Source organism: Daphnia pulicaria, chromosome 3 (assembly GCF_021234035.1).
Source record: "Daphnia pulicaria isolate SC F1-1A chromosome 3, SC_F0-13Bv2, whole genome shotgun sequence".
NCBI classification, from domain to species: Eukaryota; Metazoa; Arthropoda; class Branchiopoda; order Diplostraca; family Daphniidae; genus Daphnia; species Daphnia pulicaria.
Window position 1 is genome coordinate 3,518,077 of NC_060915.1, and position 12,864 is coordinate 3,530,940.

Sequence of the window (12,864 nt, forward strand, 5' to 3'; positions counted from 1 at the left end):
TTCTAACACCAATAATAACCCACAGCAACCCTTTCAGCCAGCTACACACACAGCAAGTAATTACCAATTCTCATACAATAAGCCAGCCGGACAGCAATTCAATGCACCACCGTCTCAGCCCTATTTTAAACCCCGCCCACCGCAGGTAGTCTGTGAATACTGCAACTATCGAGGCCATGTCAAAGATGAATGCAGGAGACTTAAACGCGACACACTAGATGGCGCCAGACCACCCGTATGTTATGCCTGCAGAGAAATTGGCCACAAATCGAATCAATGCCCGAATCCCCCTTTATCGCAATGGCCTAATAAACCAGGCCCACCACAGCAGCAGGAAAACCAGTAAATATCAACTGTGGCTTCGGGTCAGTTGATAGGGAGCCTCATAATAAATCCCGACAAATAGCTAGATTAACGACGCAAACTAATGAATCGACGCCAAGAATTCCTTTAACAAGCTTTCAGATACCTTTTCAAGCTCTTTTCGACACAGGTGCCGCTAGAAGTATTATTCACGAGAAATTATTCAAAAAATTACCTTTACAAAGCCGAGATACCTGCAGTACGCTCGACTTCAATTTATACGATGTTCACAACAAGAAATTGAACACATTGGGAAAAGTGACTTTACCTATCAGATACGGAAAGTCAACACTATTGCAAGAATTTATTATAACAGACGGCATTTCAGAAGATTGTATTATAGGGTGGGACGCAATTCGTAAGCATGGGTTTACTATCGACGGAGAAACCAGCAGCATTTATTTAGCTAAAGAAACGCTTGGCCAAACAAAATTCCGGGCACCAGACATATCCATTATTTTGCATAAACGACGCGCCATCTGTCGTCGCACTGCGGTGGTAGTGGAAGCGAAAACGACAGGCTCGTTTCCGTATGTCTCCCCGTTAGCTACTTTCATTTTTACCCCATCAGAAAAACTACCCAAGGGAATACACATCCAGCAATTTATAGGCAGGATCTCAGCAAGCGGAAAATATGAGATCATTATAGAAAATCAGTCCTCGAACGATATTTTTTTACCACGAGCGATACAATTAGACACCATAGAGGTCGTATGCAATGTAATCGGACAGGTTACTTGCAAATCAACAGGAGAATAAAACACAATAGATGACGAGCTTGATTTGACAATAATTCGCGATGTCGACCCACAATTTCAGAAACCAGTATTACAAATTCTCACCGATTTTAAAAAGATGTTTGCAACGAAAAATACACAGCTGGGCAGTACGGATTTAATCAAACATTCAATAGACACGCAAGGGAGAGGCCCTATCAGACAGCGCCCTTATCGACACCCGCGGAGCCACACAGCAGCGCTGCAGCGGCAGCTCTTGGAACTAAAGAAAGCAGGAATAATAGTAGAATCAACATCAGCTTGGGCCGCACCAGTAGTTTTGGTAGAAAAGAAAAATGGAGAATTACGAGTATGCATAGATTATAGAAAGTTAAATAGTATTACGAAAAAAGATTCATTTCCAATGCCCCGTATCGATGAAACCTTGGATAAGTTGTACGGGAAGAAATTTTTCACTACACTCGATCTCGCCTCAGGGTACTATCAGATTGAGCTAGATGAGGATGCAAAAGAGAAAACGGCTTTTGTAGTCGAAAAAAAATCTTTACCATTTTACAAGAATGCCATTCGGTGTATGCAATGGCCCGCCCACTTTTCAACGATTAATGAACCATGTATTGAAAGACGTTTTGGGAACGAAGGCGTTAGTTTATTTAGACGATGTCATAATTTTTTCTGATTCATTAGAAGATCACATTAGAGATATTCGCGAAGTTTTTGAATTAATTAGTAAAGCGAAATTAAAATTAAAATTAGAAAAATGTCAATTCATGCAAAAATCTGTCAACTTTTTGGGGCATGTTATCACCCCAGAGGGCATTCAACCCGACCCCGCGAAAATTGAGAAAATTGTTAATTACAAAGTCCCAGCCTCTGCAGACGAAGTGCGCTCGTTTTTGGGTCTAATTGGTTATTATCGAAGATTTGTTCAAAATTTTGGTTCAATCGCAAAACCGTTGACATTGAAAACGCACAAAGACGTAGCAAAGAAGAAATTTGTTTGGACAGAAGAAGACCAGAAAGCATTTGAAAATTTAAGAAATCGATTAATAACGCCTCCGATACTTGCCTACCCGAATTTTGATGAAAAATTTCTCCTATTTACGGACGCATGTGACTACGGAATAGGGGCGGTCCTTTCGCAAGTACAAAACGGGGAGGAGCATCCCATTGCGTACGCAAGCAGGCAATTGAAGGACGCCGAAACAAGATATCACACGACGGAAAAAGAAGCACTGGCTATCGTATATGCAATCGAGCATTTTAAACATTATTTACAAGACAAACCATTCGAAGTTATTACAGACCACGCCGCTTTACAATGGCTACAAAATCAAAAAGACGGAAAAGGAAGACTAGGGCGATGGGCCATAGCACTGGCCGGCGTCCCCTATGAAATAAAATATCGACCAGGAAGGGTTCATCAAAATGCAGACTGTCTATCCAGACTGAAAGTGGCGCCCATTAACTGCCTACCAACGCCGGAAAAAGTTAAATTTATCTGTGAGAAACAAGAAGAAGACGAACTGTGCAAAGAAATAAGAAATTATTTAGAAAACGGAGAATTACATGAGAAGTATAGCAATAAAAAGCCAGACTGGGCAAAAGAAATTGGATATTTTGAAATTCAGGAAGGAGTGCTCTACCGGAGAGAGCTAGTAACCATAAAAAGTAGGAGAAATGAGATCAACCACCAGCTGGTTGTGCCCCTATCGCTTCGCCCCCTGGTGTTGAAAGAAATGCACGACGGACCGATGGGTGGTCATCTTGCCTTTTTACGAACATATTTGAAAATTAAAAATAATAACTATTGGCCTAACATGAGAAAAGAAATTCACGAATATTGTAAAGCGTGTGAAATATGCACGGCCAATTCCAAATCAACGTTGACAGCATATTTACATCCGCACGAGCTCGCCAAAGCTCCATTTCAAGTCATCGGGATCGACTTCTTAGGCCCGATAACTCCCGCGTCCAATCAAGGAAATAAACACATCCTCGTGATAACTGACTATTTTTCACGATGGGTGGAAGCAGTAGCGCTAAAAGATCAGAAAGCACTCACGACTGCCCAATGCGTATTTGACACTGTCGTGACACGACATGGAATGCCGACAGCAATTGTCTCTGACCGCGGGACCAACTTCACATCGAATTTATTTCGATATTTCTGCCACAAGTTACAAATGAAACAGAAATTTACGACCTCGTATCATCCAGCAAGCAATGGCGAAACTGAACGATTCAACCGCACGCTCACGACAATGTTAAGAAAAGAGCTGGTTGACGGCGCACATTCAAATTGGGAGGATTTACTCGACCCTCTCCTTTTCGCCTATCGTTCTTCCATTCATTCATCAACAAAGGAATCCCCCTACTACATTGTGCACGGAAGGGACCCTAACATACCGATAAATAAATTTCTCGAAGCAGCCCCCAAAACGGACACATCCCCATCGGACTATGTGGGAGAACTGGTCAACCGCCTTCGCTATTCATTTCAGAGGGTGGCGGAAGAAAGCGGAAAGGCAAGAGAAAGACAAAGAGCGCAATACAACAAGCGCGCAAATGAAAATGAATATAAAGTAGGAGACAAAGTGTTGTTAGATATCCGTGTAGTAAAAACGGGTGATAGTAAAAAATTTACTTCAAAATATAAAGGCCCTTACAGAATCATTAAAGTGTATGCAAACAAGACAGTAGATATAGCCGATAGTTCATATGTAACCCAACGTGTTCACGTAAACCGTGTAAAACCATTATTCGAAACAATGCTCTGGCGACAAGAGCCATGTCCAGCATTTGAATCCACATTCGATGTCGGCAATTGGTATAGAGCTACTACAGAGACAGATACGCAGACCGCGAATGATCCAAATGGAAAAGCGCAGCGCGCCAAAAACAACAGCAGCGCCACTTGCGCCACTAGCGGTGATATAGAAAACGAATCTGATTGGGAAACTTGCAGCGACTGTAGCGCAGACAGTGACAACGAAACAAATAAAATCATCCGTGGGAAAGAAGATGTAAGAGAAGACGTCACGGAAACGCTACAAGAAAATACGAATGAAGAAGAAACAATTCAACCTGCCGAAACCAGAGTTGAACCATCAACATCTGCGTCGCCCAATAAAGTCAAGAAAAAAGTTGGTCGCCCAAAAAAATCAGCCCACCCAGTTAACCCTTCCACCCCACCCGCTCAAACGGAGCAGGTAGCCAAAAACCCCAACCCTCCCAATCCAACCCACCACCCACCAACGGACACGACAAATGGAAACTTAAATGAAAATTCAACGCCGGGCAATAAAACGGAACAGCTGGGAAAAAGAATCCGTCGTAGGCCCGTACGCTACGCCGACGGAGCGGATGAAAACCAACTGGACCAGCTGGACATGGACAAAGACGCCAAGAAAATTAGGAAAAACCCCATTGGTCGGAGAAAAACAAAAAAACTGTATAAATACTAACCCCAGCGACCAACACAGTACCACTCTTACTCAGTCACTATCTACTCTCCACTCAGCATCTCAACGTCCGAGAAAATGTCCGAGAAAATGTTAAAGCCTAACACCGCCGAATTCTTAGCAAAGTACGCTCAAACTTTGATGGACGGGAGAGCGGCCGGAAAAGTTGTATTCGAGGGAAACCTCCTCCGAGAAGATGGAACAGCCGATTTGCCGCTACTCACTGCGGCACGAGAAGAGTGGCGAAAACAACGGACGCTGAGAAGCCCCGACGGACGAGTCGTCGAGCTGCCATCCGAACTATCGGCAGAGGACTGCCAGCAACAGTATGTGAGAGATTTTTACTCGGCGTACCCGATGGCGACGTCCGTCATCATTCAGCCGGGGGAGCGACCAAAAGACGCCCTGAATCGACAGACGACCGAGGTGAAAGACAGGCAGACACTTCACCTGTCCAGAAAACTGCAACATGTAATCGAGATGCAGGACTGGGATTTCGCCAAGACCATCATGGAAGAAATACTGGACATTGACCCGCTGTATCGCAGAACGCCTTCTCCACCGCCAGAAAGCTGGGATTGTCCACCAACAAGCCAAGAGGAAGAACAAGCCGCGCCCGTTCGCCACGTCGCAGACCCGAATTTCGATTGGGGAAATGTCTAATTCCCTTATCTCCCCGCAGATCGGCCAAATCTTTTTTTTTGTTGTTATTTCCACAAGTTTTTCCCCTCTCTGTGTAGTGCGATCCACATTTAACTATGTTTTTTCGTATATGTGTTTCCCCTTCCCAATTTGCTCTATCGATCTATTTCTTCCCTTTCATTCTCCTTCAGCCCTCCTTATCCATCCTTTAAGAAACCCCCGACTGGCCGAGGTAGTTCCCATAGATACAATAAAACAATAAAAAAAAAAAAATTTGTATTTTCCTTTAGAAGTAACGGTATAAGAAAAATATAGCTATAAATAAATAACCGAAAGATAGAGTAAAAAATAAAAAAGGTCAAATAAAAGAGTAACTAATAAATAAAAATATGAACTGAAGGGGATTCCCACGACTGTGGAGGTTCCCCAGTTTAAAAAAAGGGATATCCCCAAAACAGGGAATTCCCTCCCCTATATAAAAACACATGTAGTCGCCATTTACGCACTCATACCAGCGACCATGCCGCAGGCAACTTGTTGCCACCTCGGCCATTCCACCCACACCCCCACACGACACTAATCCCCAGCCCCCTCTCAGAATTCAAAAAGGACATTTAATTTAGTTTTGCGTTTCCCCTCCGTTTCACTCAAAACATAACTCTATATTATTTTTGCGTTTTTTTATACACAACAAGCAATCATTCTAAACTCTCTTTTCTCTCTTCACCAAATCAAAACAAATAAGCTTGCCATGAAAAAAAAAATAATAATAATAACAATACTCCAAACATTCAGATACAAAAATAACAAAAAGAATAAAAAGCAGTATTTAAAACTCGCTCCCCCTCCAGAGAACAAACCCTCCTCCCCCACACGGCCAATAGTCGCCGCTACACAGAAAACTGGCGTATTGCCCTATCTCCAACCCCATACTAGCGCTTATCCCCCCCTCTTTCAACCCTCGCACTACCATCTTTAAATTTTTCCCCTTGCTTTTAATATTTTCCATGCTTTTCCTTTTCCATATATTTTCCATGCCTTTACTCTCCATATATTTTCCATGCTTTCCTTTCCATATATTTCCGTGCTTTCCCTTTCCTTATTGCTAGAGGCTAGAATTTAGTAAACAAAAAAAGGCAAAACAAACAAAAAAACCCACATGCTGAATGTTTAATGTTCTCTTTCTTTTTTTTGTTACCTATCCGTGTGTCGTCTTTACCATTACCATATTCCTATGTTTCCTCTTCCATCTGTACCGTGCCACAGCATCATGTTGCTGGCCCAAATCATTCTATTCCTAGGCCTATGCATGCCGTCACCACTGGCCCTGAATGCAACCGTGTGTGACTGCACCAAGCCATTACACATGGGAATTCTCCAATTCTCGGACGAAGATTGAAGACCAGAGGAAGATCATTCTTCCTCCCTCACGGTCAAATACTCCGTATACACCGAAAGACGAGCCGAGGCGAAATTCCCTGGACAATTATGTGCCCGATGGAAAATTCAAAAACATATATCAGTCGACTTTTTCGGATTAGTAGTGATCGTGACCGACAAAGTGGCGCTAGATACTTCGTTCACAGAGTGCCAAATTATGTACGAAAGCCATCGGAGCAAAGACCAACTGATGGTGTTAAAAGAAAATAAATATGTGTTCGACGAAGAGCCTAGTGAAAGTGGATATTGGCTGCAAACAATTATAACAGAAAAAGTGAATTGTGTCCTTGAAAAAGTGCCGCTATATCAACAAACGGAAGGCAGTGAATTCTCCACACCAATAGGAACGGCATCAGCGACAACTGGCGGCCTGATGCACAACCACTTGACACTAATATGGGACAAGACATACACGCAAACCTCGGACCCAAAAGCCCGCGTGCTAGAGACCGGAATTGCAGCATTAAAATTTATCGGGATTCCCGGAAAATACCGTCTTACCGATGAAGACAACGAACTAGTGTTCCACCTGGTGCTCAACCCAAGGTGTATACCAACGCACCAGCAGTGTGCACGAAAAACGGGAGCGTTCGACGTAATTGGTCAGCCAGACATTTACGTTGTGACGGTACCAGTCAAGCCGACCAACATCTCGCTGAAAGACATCCACAAACATACTCCAGAAATAGACAAAGTGGACGTCACAGCAAATCTCCAGTACATGCGTGACAAAATTATTGATCACGAAAACGAGCTCGCTCACGCAATCGCTTCTCTTCAGTGCGACTCCCGGAAGGCGGCTCACGAACGAGCAATCTCAACTGCCCAGTACAACGGCTGGTTAGCCGCATCCCAACTCAACCTACCGGCGTGCGCCAAACTAAACGCGTTCGGGAAAACCACTGTAATGACTACATGCACACCACATAACGTGACCTTCGATATCGAGATAACTTCGTGTGGTCCGCAGCCAAAATACAAAAATTTTACCATAAACTTAGACGGTTGGGAACTTGTCCCGTTCTCACCGTGTTATTGGACGAAAGGTTTCGTGAATTTCAACAACAAACCGTTCGGGTACCGCGACAATACCTGGGTCCCGATCGAAGCAAAAATAGTGCTCCCGCTACAAACATTAGCCCACTCATTTCGATACGACGAAGTTAAATATTTCGACTACGCACATCAAAGCAACCCGGCGTACAGTGACACGATCATAGATCATATGAATATTATGGCCGACATCGCAGCGGCCATGAACGAGCATTCGGCCGGGAATTATTCACCCGCCCACATCCCGAGCACAGCAACAGTGCTAGGAACAGTAGCCGACGCCGCAGCTAAAACATCGTGGCTCGACCAGCTGACTAACTTCCTTTATATCGGAGCAGTAATCATAATAGCCGTCGTCTCAATCCGTGTCTGCATCGCTTGCGGATGCTGCGGCCTTATCTGGAAATTCTGCAGTCTCCTACGGATCCCGACAAGAGCCTCCAGTAACCGCGAAAACGACATTGAACTTGGGATTACGGGACGTAATCCAACGGGCCGGGGGATGATGTAACGAAGCGTCGCTCCGCAACAGCTGAAGATGCTGCAACCTGACGCCGTCCGGCGCCAGTAATATTATCAACCACTTTAGAATTAGAGCCACCCATAAATTGTGTGTTAATGTGTTAGTTCCCATAGTGTTAGGCCTACCCCAGAATAATATTGACAAGTGATCGTTTCACACGTCAACGTATTTGGGGGTACCCTTTACACAGGGTGATTATTAGTGACTAATGTGTCTTTGTCGCTGGACCAGATGGGCCCAGCTGTATGCAAAGTTTCGTCGCAAATGTGCGACGAACAGTTAGTTAGTCTTGTTCGACTCTCCGACCAGTTCGTAGAGCTCTCCCTAATTTCTGATTAGCTAGTTACTATCGACTCCTTTCACTTTTCCCTATTCTTCTTCAGTTAGCCCAGTTCAGTGCCAATTACAAGTTATCTTGCCCATTTCCATTTTCCTATCTTCGTGTCTGTTTTGTGTGCGCATTTGCGCTTATTGTGTCGTGTGTGTACGCACGTCTGCCGCCGCGCAGTTATCGTCCGTGTATTCGTTTGTGCCGTGTTCTCATTCTACTTCTTTTCTCTTCCCGTGTCATCGGCCTCCGGCAATATCGGTATGTCCCGCGTTTAACTCTTTATCTCATTTATGTACTCTTAAGCCTAGAAATCCAGAATACATTCAGCAATTGTGGGAAGCCCCGAGTGTCATTTATTCGCTTGTGTTATTTGTACGACCCGCTCTCCGCGAGATGGAGAGGTCGTTACAATAATAAATCTTTTTCTGGACTCTGAATTTCGTTCCTTTTTTCTTTCCTCTTCTTTTTGTTATGAGTGTTTGCTGTACCGACATCTTTTCACGAACGCTGAACCGGATATCCGGACGACAAGTTTATTTGTCAAAGTATGCAAAGTGTTACCGGAAACACTACATAAATCGACAGCGTACTAACAGCATTGTTGAAGAAATATGCAACCTGAACCAGGGATCGAACCCGGATCGTCGTGGTGAGAAGCCAGTATTGTACAGATGGGCCACGAATTCATGTATACAATTTCGAAGATAAAGGTAATAATAAGATTTTAGAATCAAACTTTGCCGCGAAAAGACAAAGACGGTTTCTCTGAAATTTTTTAAGTGTCGAGAAGGAGCCAAAAAATAAAAACGGGACGCATCAGAGACTTCTAGGAGAGGGAGTAAAAAATGACGTATCCGACAAGATGAAAAATGAGTAACGTATCCAAATAAGGGCTCGCAATGGGACATCTTTGAGATTCCCCTGTGCCCACCGCACCAGCCGCACGACTTTGGTCCCGCCTTGGGACAAAAATTCCTATCTGGGCATATGTCTCTGTCGCGGAGTTATAATATCCCATTGCCAAACGATTTCACGTGTTCTCTCCTATAGGCTATATAATGTAGGGCAGACCGGAATTGAATCCACATAGGTACTGTACAAGTATAAGGCACAGTTTCGCTTCCGTTTTATTTTTTCGTCTGCTGTCGTTGAAGTTGCTTTTTATTAGATGGATCTCGATTTATTGGATTGGATCAGCCGCCACGATCTTGGGCTGTTCCTGTAACACGAAATTGATTTCCCGTGTGGTTCGAAAGGCTGTGGTGATCCTTTCGCCATCTTTCCATTCTAGACGCCAGCATTATTAATTTTAAATCAGGTTATTTCCTTAATTATGCACAAATGTAATAGCTACATACCGCAAAGAGGGGCTGATATAATATGATAAAGCCCCCAGGCTTTTTTGTCTTATATTTTTAAATGCTTCAAAGACTTGATTGACGAACAGAAAAAATCAGTTTGCGTAATCCATTTGAATGAATTGCGCACATCTTCTTGAATCTATAACACATTGAAGGACATCAACAACCGCCAAACAGCACACGAAGATAAAAGGTCGAATCATTTACAGTCTAAAATGTGCGGGGAAATCCAATCGCAAAAAGGGGCCGAATGGATGGGCGAGCGATTCGCTGGACCAGTTCCAAGGTTGCTGTTTGATGATACAGCGGAACCTATTTCCGCCCCGTACAAATGCTGTGTGTGTTTATCGAATATCTACTCCAACTGAATCTTTTAGACGTTGCGGATGAAAGGGGTAAGAATAGGAATCACCACAAAAATAAACAAGAGAGAGGGAGGGTTCTATATTAAAAGACAGCGCATAGCCCCGATCTTATTTTAAAGGCCAAAAATAGAAAGGAAAATGTTTTTTTTTCGGTGGGAATGGCGAACGATGTAAAAGCGCAACGGCCATTGAACTCCACCCCCCCCCTTTTTTCCGGCCATTTGGAAAGTCTATTCCGGATAGATCCGTAGACGGGTTCTAAATTTGATTGTTATACGTAGAAAACTCTATACAATGTAATACGATTTCTGTACGTTTATGTAAATTCTATCATCTGCCCATCCTGATGTAAAATGGAGCCGAGAAACAATTTCATCCCGCCAAAAAAAAATATCTCACAGGAATTTCTCACTGATTTGTTTCTAATTGGCGATTAAAAAGAGATGGTCAATTTAATACAATAATAAATTCACGATATTGTTCATTTGATTTCCGGTGAAGGACACCCTTTTTCGAAAAAAGTGACCCTTCCTCTATTATGACGAGGAAAGATAGCCACTGTTTTCGATCCGACATTCGACTCTATTGTCCATGACAAAAGAAGCCGAGGGGTTTCGAAAAACATTTTGAACGTACATTTATCAGAAATATCAAACTTACAACATTTAATGATTGTAATTGACGAAAATGAAAAAAAAAATTTGATTTCCCCAAAATATCACAAGCCCTAAGGACACGACTACTTTTCTTTCGTCGGGCATAGCAGCGCTGCAGTTCAAAATTGGCGGCAAAATAAGATGTAATTTTATGAGATCTGCCAGGGGATCGGCAGTTCTCTGTTCCAGTTTAATATTTCGGGGCAAAAAACATTTTCCAGTACGAAATTCGATATGGTTACAAATGAGCATTGTTAAATAAACATGCTGTTTCGATAAGGATTATCGACAATATGGACTTTTATTGATACTTCCATTACATAATATAATTATTGCTGAGTGAATTCATGATCCACAGATGGAATCATTGCAATTATATAATACGGATACTTTTGTATTAAATTTACGAAATCCAAGTACTGGTACCCAATTTTTTTAAGATATCCACCAATATAGTTTTTGGGCTACTTATGATGGCTAAAAAAATTACTAGTACAATTTTTCATAGTACGTTAACTAGATAGGCTACATTCTAGAATGTAAATGATTGATCTTCCTAAATAAGAGTGGCATTATAAATACGTGTCAAATACATAATTAAGCCTTGATTTAATTTGTGATAGTATCGATTAAGACATTGGCGAGGAAAGTTGATCGTGAACGTTATTACTCATTTATCATAATTATGAAATTGAAAAAATTAAATTGTTTTAAATGGAGGAAATTGAAGAAAAACCCTACTCTCCTCAAAATATCTCAAGTTGGAGGTTGAAGCCCTCCCCACAGGGCACGCTTACTTCTCTTTGCTTTCTTTTCGTCGGGCATAGGCGCCGCAGTTCAAAATCGGCGACAGAAAAAGATGTAATTTGAAGGGATCTGTCTTTTCCATTTTAATATTTCGGGACTAAGCATTTTCCAATACGAAATCCGATATTTTTAAATAATGAACAATGTTATTTCAATCTCGCTGTTTGGATTGAGTAATTTAAAAGCTAAACTGAGTAAAAGTTCCATTAGATAATGGCACCACATGCAATGAAATTTTATTAACCGCATGTATAGAGGTCTACAATTGACTGTAAAATTTCGCTCTACCAAGAAAAACGTATACCTAGGCAGGGTTTGTGTGGGCTGGATTAATTGTCATACAAATCCCACAAAGCGTTTAAAACAACCACACAGGCTTATTCAAGTTATACTATGGCGTCCTTGTATTATTATGAATCTTTTTTCGTGATCAATAATCGTGTTCAGACTTGCATTTATTTTCCGCTGCTAATCAAGTAAAAGGGGAGGGGATATCCCGCCAATTTTTAAATGGATAGACTATACCGAATCGGCAATAAAGATATACTACTGACGGTTACTTATTCCTAGAAAATTCCTCTGAGATATCCGAGTGATATTACAGTAGTGATTAGAGCAAATGACGTCATACACACATACCGGCAAAAGAAGAGCGCGAGTCGGCGCAATAGCCTCTTTTATCTAATCCACTGATTTTATCCATCCCGATATAAATTGACGCGTGTAACTTTATTACCCCTCAAGATTACACACCCATAAAATTCGTCCAGTTAAAAGAATCATCTTCTGCCGCTGACGTAATTATGTACAAGAACCTTTTGGTTCTATTAGGCTGAATGTAAAAGTTTGTGTGACTGTGGTTTTTCCGTTTGACATACGAGGACTTCTGGAACGTCGTACACACCACAAATGGTGCGGGAGAGTTCTATAAGGTCGTCGAGCGCATCCAGCTTGATCATCAGCAGTCATTATTGATGCGATGATGCGGTGGAAAACGCCGAGGACACACAGCACAAACGAAAATGGCGGATGAATAATGAATAATCGATACATAATGAGAATTTGAATGCTGGTGGCTGATGACAGATTGAGTTGACGACGCTCCAATGAATAACCGATAAA